The sequence below is a fragment of the Myotis brandtii genome, unplaced genomic scaffold (assembly GCF_000412655.1).
Source record: "Myotis brandtii unplaced genomic scaffold, ASM41265v1 scaffold782, whole genome shotgun sequence".
Lineage (NCBI taxonomy): Eukaryota > Metazoa > Chordata > Mammalia > Chiroptera > Vespertilionidae > Myotis > Myotis brandtii.
Window position 1 is genome coordinate 1,806,886 of NW_005371138.1, and position 13,805 is coordinate 1,820,690.

Here is a 13,805-nt window from a genome sequence, read left to right on the forward strand (position 1 = left end):
GGCGCCCCAACTCCCCAATCGGCCCTGCTCTGAGCCTGACCAGGGGCTGCACCTAGGGATTTGGCGTGCCCTCTGCCACCCGGGAGCAGGCCTAAGCCAGCAGGTCGTTATCTCCCGAGGGGTCCCAGACTGCGAGAGGGCACAGGCCGGGCTGGGGCACCCCCCCACCCAGTGCACAAATTTTTGTGCACCGGGACTCTAGTTTATAATAAAAGCCTAATATGCTAAGTGTCTGGTCGTCTGGTTGGCCGTTCAACCAATCAAAGTATAATATGCTAATGATATGCTAAGGCTACACAACCGCTCGCTATGACATGTACTGACCACCAGGGGGCAGGCGCTCCGAACAATAGGTTAACTTGCTGCTGGGTCCAAGTTAGGGTTGGACACGCCCTGGAGCCCTCCCACAGTCCCTCCCCAGCTGGCCAACCTCCTGCGTTCCTCCCCAGCCCCTATCGTGCACCGGTGGGGTCCGTTGGCCTGGACTGCGCCCTTTCACAATCCAGGACCCCTCAGGGGATGTTGGAGAGCCGGTTTCTGCCTGACGGCAGAATGACCAGTCGCTAAGATGTGCACTGACCACCCAGGGGGCAGGCGCTCAATGCAGGAGCTGCCCCCTGGGGGTCAGTGCACTTCCACAGGGGGAGCACTGCTCAGCCAGAAGTCAGGCTCACAGCTGGTGAGCACAGTGGCAGTGGTGGGAGCCTCTCCTGCCTCCGAGGCAGCAATAAGAATGTCCGACTGGTGGTTTAGGCCCGCTACCCCCAGGCCGGACTGAGGGACCCCTCCCCCCGAGTGCACAAATTTCACGCACCGGGCCTCTAGTTTCACAATAAAACCACTCCCACATATTTTAAATACCACATTTTCATATCTATATTATGAAATGTGAAAAATAACAAAGAACACCTATATTATAAGTAGAACATGGGTATTTTTTTAAATTAAATATTTTATTGATTTTTTTACAGAGAGGAAGGGAGAGGGATAGAGAGTTAGAAACATCGATGAGAGAGAAACATCGATCAGCTGCCTCCTGCACACTCCCTATTGGGGATGTGCCCGCAACCAAGGTACATGCCCTTGCCTGGAATCGAACCTGGGACCCTTCAGTCCACAGGCTGACACTCTATCCACTGAGCCAAACCGGTTAGGGCTAACATGGGTATTTTTTACCTACATGTGGCAAATTATGTAAACACAAGTTCAACTTTTTAGTGATACCATATAAAAATACAATTAAGAGCTTTACTGTCCCTTTTCATTTGCCAATCTATAGGCTAAATTAAGGACACCACCCTTACTCATTAAGAGATGGAGAAAAGGATAAGTAAGACTGTAAAAGAAAACAAACTATAAAATACGGTTTCTCAAATTTTCACCATGTGTGAATTACTTAATGGGCATTGCACATAATATTATCAATTTATGTAAAAATATTCATTGCATTTTAAAACGCTAGTAAAACATTTAAAAATGAATAGTAAGATATTCCTATCAGTAAGAGATGATTGTACACTCTCACCATCCTATGTATATCCAGTAAATCTATCTTACTTCTTATTTGAATTAAATTAGAAAATACAAATTCAATTACAGTTTGTTAGGAAGGCAGCAATGTTTGGTGGTGGCTCTATCAGACAGTGATGGATATGTTCATAAAATCTTAGAGGCTCCTTTTCCCCCGCCATCTGGGAGCCTGGGGAGGCCTGCTGGGAACAGACTTCTACAACGACAAATAGGTCTAGAAGACTGTGGTCCAAGGCCATTTCTGCTGGCTGTAAGTGTGGTCTCTGGAACCTGAGGGAGCACACAGCTCTTCTTAAAACTGAAAGTATTTATGTTTGAAATGAAACTGAATTCTATCTAGGCAAGAGATGTGTTTATGTGTACAAAGCAAAGAACAACACGGTGACTCCTCGTGACAAACCAAACAAAACCAGAGTAATCTGGGGAAGATAATTCATGCTCATGGAAACAGTGGCATGGTTCATGCTATATTCTGAAGAACCTTCCTGCTCAGGCTACTGGACACAGAATCTGTGTAATGCTGCACTCCTCAAGGATTTAAACTCATTAAAAAGTAAATTTTAAAAAATGTACTCGAGTTTGTTTTAAAAAATATAGGCTCTACCTTGAAATATTTCTAAATCTGAGCATTCCTTCATTATATTCCAGTTACCTTCTTAAACCAACCATGATCTGTTGCCTGGATTATTGAAATAGCCTCATAGTCCGTCTCTACCATCCCTCTATCTCCCACTTGTAGACTATTCTCAACACAGTAACCAGAGTAATTCTGAAACACCTAGATCTTTTTATGCAGCCCTTTGCTCGGAACTTTTAACAGCTCCTATCTTTGCTCTGAGAAAAGGTAAAATCTTGACAATAGTCCATCAGACACTCTAATATCTGGCCCACCTATTACTTCTCTCCTGTTAACTCTCCTCTCTGCTACTCTCCCATCAGCCTCCTTGTTCCTCATTATGCATCTCATTTAGAGCTTTTGCTCTTCTATCCCCTCTGACTGATCTTCCCCTGGATAGCTGAATGGATCACTCTCTAACTTTCTTCAAGTTTTCGTTGAGAAGGTGACTTCTGAGTCAAGTCCTCACTAACGACCTAGTTAAAACCATAACTTTCTCTAACTTCACTGCCTATGCACTTTCTTATATTCTCCTTAGATTTAGTACCATCCAGTATACTATATATTTTACTTATTTATAAGAGTCCCAGTGCACGAAATTCGTGCATGGGAGGGGGGAGTCCCTCATCCTGGCCTGCACCCTCTCCAATCTGGGACCCCTCGGGGGATGTCCAACTGCCTCTCGCAATCTGGGACCACTGGTTCCTAACCGTTTGCCTGCCTGCCTGCCCCTAACCCCTCTGCCTGCCTGCCTGATTGCCCCTAATCACCTCTGCCTGCCTGCCTGGTTGCCCCTAACTGCTCCCCTACCGGCCTGATCGCCCCTAACAGCTCCCCTGCTGGCCTGATCGCCCCTAATCACCTCTGCCTCACCACAAAACCGGGACCCAGGCTTCCCTCCCTCTGGCCGGCAGCAGGCACCCAGGACCCAGGCTGGCTTCGCCCAGGCCGGCTGCAGCCACAGGGGACCGTGGGTGGGTGGCTTGTCCCTCTCCCGGGCTGCAGCCTGGCTGGTTCCCATTCCTCTTTCACGACCTCAGTTGTGCCTGGCTGGTCCCCATTCCTCTCTCGCGAGCTCATTTGTGCCTGACTGGTCCCCATTTCTCTCTCCCCAGTGTTGAGTATCTGAGCAGTTACAGCGTGATGGTGTGAGGGTATGACGACTATTTGCATATTAGCTCTTTATTATATAAGATTTTATTGTCTAGCTTTCCCCTCTAGACTGTAAATTTCATGAAGCTCAGATTTATCTGTTGGGTTCACTCCTATAACTCAAGCACCTAGAACAGTCCTAAAACAAGCAAGCTTTCATTCAGATGTTTATTAAATCAATAAATGAAATTAACTCTAATATGGACCAGATTAGGAAGCAACTATTCACTGTAGAGTATCTTTGGTGATCTGTAAGATACTTAAAGCACACAAAAATATCATACTTAAAGTGAGTATTTTAACCTACAATATTTTTAATCTACTCTTGTTGCATTCGTTTTCATTTCAAGTATTTGGGAGTCATCTTACCTATGTCAAATAATAAACCATTAATTTCTTTCTCTGAGAGAAGAAAATCATTGTGAATATTCTCAGAATTGGTTTTCAGAGACACATCATCCTTTTTAGTCAGATCAAAACACTATTTTGAAATATTTGTGGGAAATATAGTTCAAGTCTGCTGCTTGACAAGAAATACTGGGCCTTGGGATCAACAGAGCAATTTGGCTATGAAGACATGAAAGTAGTTGAGACTACCTTGGGAGAATGTGTAGAATGAAGAGAGAGAAAGAGATAAGGAAGAAATCATGAGGAAACTAAAGATCAGAGAATAATAACTGATAGGTATGAAGACTGGTATCAGAGAAATGAGGGAACAGAGTGTCCTAAGAAGAAAGCAATCAGTATTGTCAGAAACTACAGGGAGGTGACATAAGATGAGGATTGAAAAATATTTAGATCTAAGTGCACATTTGTGATTATTTAGTTTTATTGGGATATAATTCACTTATATAATTCACTCATTTAAAGAATGCTCGAAGACAGCAGTTTATACAAGTGTGGAAAAAATGAAAAATAATAAGGAATTACAAATAACAAGGGCATATTATCCTTAAGAGGACTAGGAGAGACAGGAAGAGTGGAAGAGGTGTCAGGAATGGCTATTTAAAGTGGGAAATGCCCGGCTGGTGTGGCTCAGAGGTTGAGTGTCCACCTATGAACCAGGAGGTCATGGTTCAATTCCCAGTCAGGGCACATACCCAGGTTACAGGCTTGATCCCCAGTGTGGGGTGTGCAGGAAGCTGCTGATCGATGACTCTCTCTTATCATTGATGCTTCTATATCTCTCTCCCTCTCCCTTCCACTCTGAAATCAATAAAAATAGCCTATCTAATAATAGACAAACATGGTAAGTGACCATACCTTCGCTATGCCTCCCATTGGCTAATCAGCGCAATATGCAAATTAACAGCCAACAAAGATGGCGGTTAATTTGCATGCGTAGGCTCCAAGTGACGGAGGGAAGACTGAAGGCAAGCTGGAGCCGCGACGACAGAAGACTGAAGGCGGTTCCGGCTGGAGCGAAGGCCTGGGTCCCGGGTGCCAGAGGAAAACCTGTGCTGGCAGCCAGGAGAAGGGAAGGCCTATTGCACGAATCTCTTCGTGCAACAGGCCTCTAGTTTTAAATAAAGAAAGAAAGTGGGAAAGGACTTCAACATATGGTAGGTTGAAGAGAAGAATTCAGGGAACAAAGACTAAAAGGTACAAGAGCTAGAAGATAAATACTAGTTCAGATTCTGGGTTTGGTGAATAACAGAATCAGAAGCACAGATGAAAGCACTTGCAAAGGAAGAGATACCTTAGGAGACTGAAGTGATAAAGGTAAGAAAACAATGGATGACTGGCAGTGGGGAAAAGCCAATGGTGGAAAGTATATTTACTTCTCATTATCTAAACTTTAATAGACTTTCAAATATTTCATCACTGGCAAGCTTTATTATATTAAAACAAAAGTGATAAGTATGCAATAGCAGGATTTTCTCTATTAGGCAAAAAATGAAATTGGAGCCATAAGCTGGACATAAGAAGAGGCTTTCCAATTTCTTCACAAGAAAAATGGATGAGCTTAGCCTGGCTCCTGCATTCTTTAATCTCAATACCACACATAAAATTATGCTTTGCCCAAGTACTACAAACAATTAATAAAGCTTGATTCTCCCATTTTGACAAAAAGCAATAGCTACACTGTTGTCGAATTAGCATTGATAGTCATTATACTTACTACCTTCAACACTTAGAAGCAACATTCCACAGATAAAAGATTCATAACCAGGGCATTCATCCAGAATAACTTTCTATATCTACACATGTGTACAACTGTATATGTTTGGGAGGGAGATACAGTCACAGCAAGAGGTTCCTGTTAAAAGACATTTTACTGACAAAGTAGTTTTCATTCTAACTCAGCATCCCAACAGTAGTACTGCTTTGTGGAGATAATTGCTGAACTTTGGACTACTTTATTGTTCATTCATTTAACATGAATAATTAAATACAGTCTAACATCACCCAATTCCAACATGACAAGTAACAGAAACCTTTTGTGCTAAGTCCTATGGTATGTGCTTCCATTCCAACTTGAATTAAGATAGGAAAAAATAAAACTGAGTAGCAAATGAGAACCCCCAAATGGGGAATAATAATAATAATGAAAAACTGATATGAATACTGGAATTTTGCCCCCAAACTCCATTAATTTCTATGGCTAACAAAATCTTGATTTCACATGACACCAATTGCATGAAATTGCTAGTTTCGTAGAACAGTGATAAGAGGAGAAAATGATGGACCCAAGCTCAAATATCACACCTCCCTCTGTGTAATCTTATGCAAGCTACTTTATCTGCCTTTGTCTTAGTTTTCACAGCTGTAAACACAGATCACATGTCATAGTGTTGTGTGGTTAAATAAAATTATATATATAATGCCTAGTACATAACAGAATTAAAAAATACATCTGTCAAGCCCTGGCCAGTATTTCTCAGTGGATAGAGCGTTGGCCCGAGCACTGAAGGGCCTGAAGGGTGGCAGGTTCGATCCCAGACCCTGGTCGAGCCTGGCTGGGGTGTGCGCAGGCAGGATGCAACAAATTGATATCTCTCTCTCTCTCTCTCTCCCCCTAGCCCTGGCCCCCCTCCCTGCTTCCCTCCCTTCTACTCTCTCTAAAAAGTCAATGGAAAAAATATCCTTAGGTAAAAGGATTAACAAAAATAGTAATAATTATAACATCAGTCCAATTATTGGTCCTATCATTATAAACAGCAGCTTACTGCCAATAAGCATATGAAAAGATGCTCAACATCATTATTCATTAGGGAAATGCAAATCAAAACCACCAGATATCACTTCACACCTTATAGAATAGCTATAATTTAAAATACAAAGACGAAGAAAATAACAAGTGTTGACAAGGATGCAGAGAAATTTGAACATCATACTTTGCTGATGGGAATGTAAAATGGTACAGTCATTTTGGAAAACACTTTTACGTTTCCTCAAAAAATTAAACAGAATTACCATATGACCGCTCCTAAATATACACCCAAAAGAATGAAAAACAGGAACTTATAGAGAGCATTTGAGATCTTGCTCCCCAGCATATGTCATCAATTTAACTCAAATAAACTCATAAAAAAATCAAAAACAACAAAAAAACAGGTATTATATTCCTGTACACAAATGAACAACAGCATTATTCACAATAGCTAAAAGGTGCCTACAACCCAAGTATCCATCAAGAAAAGGATATACAAAATGTGGTATATTACATACAATGGAATATTTATTTGATCATTAAAAGAAATAAAGTTCTGCCCTGGCCAGGTGGCTCAGTTGGTTGGAGCATCATCCCATACACCAAAAGGTTGCAGGTTCAATTCCTGGTCAGGGCTCATACCTAGGTTACAGGATTGATCCCCAGTTGGGGTGCATATGAGAGGTAACTGATAAATGTTTCTCTCTCACATGAATGTTTTTTCTCTCTCTCTCTTTGAAAGTCAATTTAAAAAAAGCCAAGTGAGGATTTTTTTAAAAAAAGAGAATAACATTTTGAAACATGTACAACATGTACAAAAACATTATACAAAGTTAAATAAGCCAGACACAAAAGGACAAACATTTCATGATTCTACCTATATGAAATATCTAGAACGGGTAAATTCATAGAGACAGTACATTAGCAGTTACTAAGAGCTGGAAAAAGGGGGAATGGGTAGTTACAGCTAAGTGGTTACAGAGTTTCTGTGTGCGGTGAAAATTTTTTGGAAATAGACAGTGGTGAAAGTTGCATAAATATAATTAATGTCACTGAATAGTACACTTAAAAATGGTTAAAACCTGACCAGAGAGGTCAGTTGGTTAGAGCGTTGTCCCAACATGCCAAGGTTGTGGGTTTGATCCCTGGTTAGGGTATATACAAGAATCAACCAATGAATGCATAAAAAAGTGGAACAACAAAAACTGACGTTTCTCTGTCTACCTTCCTCTCTCTCTCTCAAATCAATACCTTAAAAAAAAAAAGGTTAAAATAACAAATTTTATGTTACAGAATTTAAAAAAGTCATCTTGACAGAAACCTTCACACAATTTTCCATCTTCAAAAAACTTAATTCTAGAATCGTATCTTTGACAATTAGCAAACATCAATAGTTTACAAACATAAAAAAAATAGGGGAAACCAGATCGCTGTACTATTTTAATTTTTCTGTTATCTAAAACTGTTCTAAAAATTTATTTAATTTTTTAAGACAGCTATTGAATCTCAAAATTATTATGCTAAGTGAAAGAAGCCAGACTCAAAAGGCTGTATGTATACTGTATGATGCCAATTTATATGACATTGCGGAAAAGCAAAATTATAGGAATAACAAGAACAAAAATCAGTTGTTGCCAGAGACTGGAGGGTGAGTGGAGGGGACTGATTACAAAGAGTCATAAGGACACTTTTTGGAGTAATGGAAATATCCAATATCTTAATTGTGGTGGTAGTAGTTACACAATGTTGCTATTTATCACAATGTATAGAGCTGTACACCTAGAATGGATGAATTTTATTATAAGTAAATTATATCTCAATAAATGATTTTTTAAAAACGTAAACAGTTATGTTGGCATGTCATGCATTGCAATACAGGCAGAATTCCAGTCTGATAAGTGTCATCATGAGGTTTAGTCAAATAAAAACAGGCTATGAAACCCGAAGCCAAAGAGCACCTTTTCCCAACTCAGCACTGTGATCTAAAACAAAAATACACACACTAAACTAAAAAGAGGAGTCAGAACAGTTATAAATTACATTAGAAACACATATAAAGTAACTTAATAGATCAATGTGGCTATGGCAACTCATAGCAATATGGTTTTGTTGATAGGTTTAATTAGATCTCCTTTAGTGCTTATCTTGGGGGGAAAATACAGGCTTCACATAATTACCAAAACTTCAAATAGAACATTTTAAAAAGTGTTTTACTGTTCCCTAATTAGACAGGTATTTTCCTAAGTCTACCTATCTCTCCCATCAACATCCATGTTTTCCCCCCACCTCACCAGAAGGTAAGTTCCTGCACTGATTTCTATTGTTTCCTCTCATCTTCTGCACCGTTTTATCTTGAAAGAGGATTTTTGTCTTTGCTTTTTCCTCTCATTCCACAGCAGAACTATAACAATACTTAATCTCTTCCTGCTTCTTCTGTTATTTTCTGAAGGCAAACTGCCAATTTCTGTTTTTATAGGAAAACACTTTTTTTTAAAGAGCCTGCTTCAGTACTGCAAAATATAAACCAATTTTCTTAACTCTGCTATTCCTTTCTCATAATCAAATTCCTTATCAAATCCCTACTCGTTTCACAATAGGAACAAGCATTACTCTGCTGCTCATTTATAGTCACTGACCTCTCCTTCAGTCCTCTTAACCATGTCTTCCATACTACTCAAGCCACGAGTTCATAGCCTGTGCTAAGATTTCCCTAATCATCCAGATAATATAAAATTTTGCCACTGGCCTCTAAATTCTTTATAGCAGATGTCTATTTATTCTCATCTCTTACCTCACCTATGTCCTGTCCTTATCTTTTCAAATAAAGCTTGCAAACCTTTCCTTATTTATTTTCTCTTATCTAAATTTCCCCCAAAATTGTTCTCTGTGCACTGAAATAACTCTGTCCTTGACACCTCATCACCTTTTCCTACACCAACCCTGTAGGACCTAAATTCTTGCCAGAGCAAGCATGGCTCAGTGGTTGAGCCTCGACCTAAAAATCACGGAGTCACAGTTCCATTCCTGGTCAGGGCACATGCCTGGATTGCAGGCCCAAGGCAGCTAATCAATGATTGTCTCCCATCATTTACGTTTTTCTTAAAAACATATTTTATTGATTTTTTACAGAGGCAGCTAATCAATGATTGTCTCCCATCATTTATGTTTTTCTTAAAAACATATTTTATTGATTTTTTACAGATAGGAAGGGAGAGGGATAGTTAGAAACATCGATGAGAGAGAAACATTTATCTCTCTCCCTTCCTCTCTGAAATCAATAAAAATATATTTTAAAAAAAGATCTAAGTTCTTTATTCAAAAATCTTGCCTCGTTAACTCTCATCTTTTTAAAAAGTACCTATACTATTTCTTTACAGCTTTTATTTCCCATTAACAAGTTTTTATAACTACTTGTAGTTGGTCTTTTCCTAAGTGGAATTCTTTATTCAAAAATCTTGCCTCGTTAACTCTCATCTTTTTAAAAAGTACCTATACTATTTCTTTACAGCTTTTATTTCCCATTAACAAGTTTTTATAACTACTTGTAGTTGGTCTTTTCCTAAGTGGAATATAAACTCTCAAAAGGTAGGAAGTACCCATTATTTTATACTAGTACATATTCCAAAATCTGGTAAGTGCTATGCATCTAAACAATGAAGTACTATATGAAGAGATGCACTGAAAAAATACTAGGCTTAGCATTGTAAGACAATGCTCAAGCAGTGCCTCTAATGTATTATGCTAAACAGTCACAACCTCACTGGGCCTCATTTTCCTCTTTAAGAAAATGAGAAAAAAGCCCAGCCGGTGTAGCTCAGTGGTTGAGTGTTGACCTATGAACCAGGAGGTCATGGTTCAACTCCTAGTCAGGGCACTGCCCAGGTTGCAGGCTTGATCCCCAATAGGGGGTGTGCAGGAGACAGCCAATTAATGATTCTCTCTCATCATCGATGTTTCTATCTCCCTCTCCCTCTCTTTTCCTCTCTGAAATCAATAAAAATAAAAAATAATTGTAAAAAAAAGATTTGCCTTGTTTACTCACAGAAAATAAAGTCTGTGAAGGTGAAAAGCATCAGCTAAGTTATAATCAGCAATCAATACAAATACAAGGATATTATTTACTTTATCACTGTTAGTCATAGGCACTTGTTTAACACAAGGCTCTGGTGTTTTGTGGTTTTTTTTAAACCAAACTCAATGACTAGCAAATGATGTATATCAACATTGTACATTATTCACATAAATAATTGAACTGTTGTACTATAATACTAACAAAGACATATACTTAAGAGTAAGGATGCTAATTATATAGTATCTTACGTAAATGCATTCTCATCTCAAGGTTAAAAGGTAAATAGTTGTTGCTAAACCTTCAAATCAATTAAAATCAAGAATGTTTAAAAATCCCACTCCCTTTTATAAACAAATACCTGAACTTAAAATTTTAAGATATATAGAAGGTAGTTTGGTTTTTTTAAAATATGTGGGTGTTTTTTAATTGATTTTAGAGAGAGATGAAGGGAGAGGGATAGAGAGATAGAAACATCCATGAGAGAGAAACATCTATTAGCTGTCTCCTTTAAGCCCCCTACTGGGGATGGAGCCTGCAATCTAGGAATGTGCCTTGATTGGGAATCAAACCCAGTGACTTCCTGGTTCATGGCTCAACCACTGCGCCACACTAGCTGGGCTAAAAGGTCGTTTTAAATTACATAAGTCTGCTTAACTGCCTAAAATGTCCATGTGTACTCTCCCATTGTGCTTTGGATCCATCACATGTTGTAAAGAATAGATACAAAATATAAAAGCACAAAATAAAGACATCAAAAATGGGACTCCACCACAGAGATAAGGTCAACAGTTTCTTCTAGTTCCAACCATAACCCTATGAACAACCTGAAAGACACTCCACAGCAATATCATTTCCAAATATGACCATAATTCCAATAAAAAGAGCATCATGGATGAATACTATAAAAACGATTAGAAATTAGAAATGACTTTCACATTTTCCTTTTCAAGCAGGAATCTAAGATAGAAAAGCAGAATTTTTATACTTTAGATCTGCACTGTCCAATATGGTAGCTACTAACCATGTGCACCTATTGAGTGTTTGAAATGTGGGTAGTCCGAAGTGAAATGTGTTGTACGTGTAAAATGTACGCTTACAAAGAATGCACTCATTCCCTCTCCATCTCCCAGTCAGGTGATCACATCCTTTTCAGTACTACTTGGATCTACTACTGTCCTTAAAACCGAAGTGTTATAATTTGTGTGTTAGTCTCCCCCAGATAAACTAGAGAACTTTAGAACAAGCACTGTCTCATTCATTTTTCTGTCCCTGGAACCACTGGAGTGCCAGGCACCCTTACTGGGCCCGTGAAAACAATAAGATCTTTCAGAGGGTAAAGTTTTAGCCCTACTGTTAATGCAACTAACAAATCAAATCATGTACTATATAAATGCACAGCACTAACACATTCACCTTTATCATTTACCTGCCTTAAATTCTTTTTAGAATATGGCAAATATATAATAAAAGGGTTAATTTATGTTATCAAAGCAATACAAGATATAAAGCATTAAAAAAATGCTTTGCACTACTGCTCTGAAAAGTTTGGTCTGATGCTCTGATAAGAAGTCTGAGCTCTTGGGAAATCCAACACCCTCATTAGGTATAAGTTCGCTTACTGAATGAGCTTACTAAGTAAGAATATTGTGCAAGATGAAAGAAAGATTCCTAGATATGGGAACTGATGCAGCCATCTTCAATTAATTTAAAATTTTGGAACCACTCATGGCTGAAGGAGAAACAATCATATGTTAATATACAGCTAATTACATAATAGTTTCTAAAATTCCTAAATGCAAGCATGCCAACTTTCGTATTCTATAAAACAGAAAAAAAACAAACTGTGAAACTTGCGGGTGAAAACATTAAAATACATTGCTTGCCAAGAAAAATGGCAAGCCACGTGCAAACAAATAGCAACAGAGATTTTCATCAGAAAAAAAAAATTGCTTTATAATCTGTTAATCTAGGCAAAAATAACTGTGGAAGCTCTGTATGCGGCTTTGTACCGACATAAAAAAATCACTTCTGAATGAAGTTTGAGCTAAATAATAAAATTTCTATTTTCATTCAGTCCTCATGCCTTTCGGTACTCGATGACCGCAACTAAGGCGCTTCGGTCTGACCTGCCACCGGGAACAGGAGCGCCCACCCCAACCGCGGCAGCGCTGCTCAGGCTCCTCGGGAGGCTCGGCCACCAGCCAAGGAGGCAAAGGTACAAAGTCTGTCCTGGAACCGGTGTCCCCGGGCCTCCTGACGTGCGGTCTTCCCCCCTTTCAACGGCCTTCGCCGCTCTCCTAATAGCTTTCTTTTGTCTGAATCTCTTCTCACCTATGGCTTCGATGCGCCCAATATGTTAAAAAAAAAATAAATAAAAATAAAATAAAACTCTTCCCAACTGCCTGACACCACCTGGAAAGACTTCAGGCTATCTCTTTAATAGGTAATCGTGTTCAAAGAGGAAGGAGGCCTCTTTCCTTACACTCAACACCCACGGTTAAAAATAAAAATATAATTACAACCTCAACTTCTATCAGGAGACTCACAGGGAAAGAACTACTACAGAGCCTTCCACGTCCTTTATCGCCAGACTCCCCTCCTCACTTCGCGTTTCTCTTTCCTCGTTTCCCCTCTCAAACCCTGCTTCCCGCTCCCGAACAGAATTCCGCAGCTCGAGAAGCTCGTCCTTGGAGCCAGACCACTTAAGTGAGGAAAATAAGCATGGGCTGCTTTTCTCTTCAATTATTTATTGTTCCTCCGCCACTCAGGAAGTTAATCTGACCGCCCTCCCAGAAAGATGATGCGCTCAATACACACTGAAATAAACAGTCTTCCCCCAAGCAAGTGGATTCGCGGCAAAAAAAAAAAAAGGCAACCGCGGGGAAGGGGGATGAAAAAAAGGATCATTAGCCCCCAAAGCCCGAGGTGGGAGGGACAACAAGGTGAAAAGGGGGTGAGGGGAGGGAACATAAAGCGAGAAGGGGAATACACACTCGCCAGACCCAACAACTTCACGTTTCGTCAAGAAAACCACCGGCCAGAGAGACGCCAGCCCGGTCCCCAGGGACAAGGGGGTGGCCTTTCCTTCCCCTTTGGGGCTGAACGAACTCCCAGCCCCCCGCCCCAGTTCCCGATCGGAGGGCCTGGTAGGGGCGCAGGCCCCTGGCACCTCCGGCGGGGCAGTCGGCAATGGCCTGGGTGGAAGCCAGGCCCGGAGGGAGGTGAGTCGGGCTGGGGCAGCGTCAAGAGGACGGGATGGAGGGTCAGAGGCGGGCACCCCC

At 40.2% G+C, this 13,805-nt stretch overlaps 1 pseudogene; it reads left to right on the top strand.

Moving 5' to 3' along the window:
- The window catches only part of LOC106724267, a 10,114-nt pseudogene extending 8,043 nt beyond the window's left edge, over positions 1 to 2,071 (top strand).
- The last annotated feature ends 11,734 nt before the right edge of the window (positions 2,072 to 13,805 follow it).